The sequence below is a fragment of the Thalia democratica genome, unplaced genomic scaffold (genome assembly GCF_965202585.1).
Source record: "Thalia democratica unplaced genomic scaffold, ktThaDemo2.hap1.1 HAP1_SCAFFOLD_94, whole genome shotgun sequence".
Lineage (NCBI taxonomy): Eukaryota > Metazoa > Chordata > Thaliacea > Salpida > Salpidae > Thalia > Thalia democratica.
Window position 1 is genome coordinate 125,001 of NW_028139263.1, and position 2,500 is coordinate 127,500.

General features: G+C 49.9%; 1 pseudogene; it reads right to left on the reverse strand.

The window, feature by feature from the left end:
- Positions 1-2,500, reverse strand: part of LOC145845589 (large subunit ribosomal RNA) — a 7,920-nt pseudogene that overhangs the window by 1,889 nt on the left and 3,531 nt on the right.

Genomic DNA, 2,500 nt, shown 5'->3' on the forward strand with positions numbered 1-2,500 from the left:
TTCTCGAGTCCCTCCGTTCTCAACAGCTTGTGACTTTTCTTTGCCCAAGCTCCTCGCCAGTTCAGCGCGATTCCTCCTACTTCCACCTGCAAAGGGCCGTGATCTGGCCCACCTATAAAACGGTTATTTACCCATTCCAACACGGGTATAACGCTATACTTATCGGTCTTCTCGTCGTGGGCCTCTTCCAGGTCACGACGATCGCTCACTATCGTTGGGTCCAGGATTAGGACCCGGTGTAACTTACTATGGTAAGCCACTATATCAGGCTTGAAACCTGTGGGAATTGCTTTAATACGCGGTTCAATCGTTACTTCGAAGTCTCTCTTAATGAGAGCCTTCCGTATCATATCGACTACACGGTTGTGTCGCTTTTCGCGGAATCCTTGGGTCTTTGCGCACTTGCTCGCTATGTGATTCAAAGTGAATCTGCAAGGCGCTTCGAACCCGTCGCCTCTACTGCACCCGAATGGGCAGATAGGCGGAGCTTTATTTTCACCATGCCGTGCTGTTCTTGCCGGCGTTTTAAGGGTACTCGCTCGCGTCTGGATTAGTTCGATCCAACGACGGCTTTCGAGGTCCTCAGGGGGACTACGAACCCATGCGCTTTTATATGCGCTGCTGTCGTGATCCCTGAGGCCTCTGCCGTCCAGGGATTCCCACATGTCTGCCTCGTCATCTACGAGGCCAACATGTTGTTCGGTCATAGACTCTAGTAGAGTCTGTACATTCGCGTCATCTGAGTATCGGCTGCCGGAGAGTCGTTTGAATACTCTATTCCGGCGCGTTATAGTGACGCTAGCGATTCTGGGAATTCCCAGTCCGCCGAACCTAATTCCCGCGTGTATCATAGCACTCGGGAAGTCGTTTGGTAATTTCAGCCAGTTACGCACGGCCTTCCTTACCTCTGTGTCGATAGGCGTCATCGCTGTGTGGGACATTTGAGAATGAGTCGTCCCATACAGGATCTTCGGGATGAGGTGAGTTCTGAGCACCTCCATCTTTTGATACGCCCTAAGTGGCGATTTACTTATGTTGTTGATCTCATTAGACCAACTCATTTTGCAAAGGCGCTTACCAGTCGCCTTTACACAAATTCCTAAGTACTTGTACGCCCCGTCCGAATTCATGTTCGGGATTCGCGTACCGTTCAATTTGATGGTCGGTTCCACTGCTATGTAGAACGTGTGGTCCCTCGCGCTGAATTTTATATGTGCGGCTTTGCATTTGCAAGGGTTAATCTCGAGACCATATGGTTTGAGTCGCCTTTCGAGGACCGCGATCCTCTCTTGCAACTCTTTGGCGCCATTCGCGAAGACCACTAGGTCGTCAGCGAATGCTAAGTAGTTCACCGTGCCATTTCCATATGGCACCTTACCATTGAAGCCTTTTAGGGCTTCATCTAACACTAGATTAAATAGTGTGGGTGACATAGGGTCACCTTGAAGAACGCCGCGTTCTATCGCTATTCTCTCTTCGCGCGTTAGGTATGCACCATTGCCATGGTACATTTGCGTTATAACTCTGATAATCTTGCGCGGAATACCGCGCGCTACCAACACCTCCACCATTTTAAGGTGGTTCACGCTATCGAAGGCCTTCCGGAGATCGATCCATGCGATCGATATATCGTGGTTGAGTTCCGTCGAACGCTTCAAAACGTCCGACAGGATCCTCAGGTTAGTTGAGCAACCCTCAACTCCTGCCTTAAAGCCCCGCTGGGCTTCATTGGTCGGAACCCGGGCAATCCTTCGATTCAGGATTCCCGAGAACAGTCTAATGACTATTGAGCCTACTGAAATTGGTCTGAAGTCTTTGGGGTGTGTTGCCCCGTCAGACTTTGGGATAAGCACCATGCGGTACCGCTTTAGTGCTTTGGGAATTGCTCCCACCGTTAGGAACCGATTGAACCATGAGACCAGGACTTTTGTCCCTATCTCCTTAAGCCTCTCTTTCGAGAGTTTGTCTATGCCCGTTGCTGAATTGTTATTCAGCTGTCTAATCTGTTCCGCCACATCGGCGGCGTCGATGGCCTCTGCCATCCATTCGTATTCCTCTCTTGGATTGAACACTAGCGATGCTAAGTGCTCGGAGGGGTTGATGGAAGTCCCTGTGGGCTCCCTGTATATTTCCCTCCAGAACTCAAGGCTGCCTTCGGGTTTGCCCAATCTTTCGAATATGGGCTTACCCTCCAGCAGGATGCCAACCGCTTTCTTCCGGTTCGTCCGGAAGAGTTTCAATAGCGCACAACGTTCCGTGCGTTTACGTTCTCGTTTGGACATCTTACGCTTTGGTGCGCAAGAGTTGTTATGTTCAACTTTTATTACTTTAGTCAGTCCATGAACTTTCATGAACTCGTTATAATCTCGGTTGAGCTCTTTGAGCTCTTCCGTTTTGGGAATCACGTCATCTGCTAGCAGACGACTTTTCTTAGCCCCGGTTGGGATTAGTGCTGCGGTCGCACTTCTCCTAGTAGTTCTAGGAGTTCGATTAAATTGGT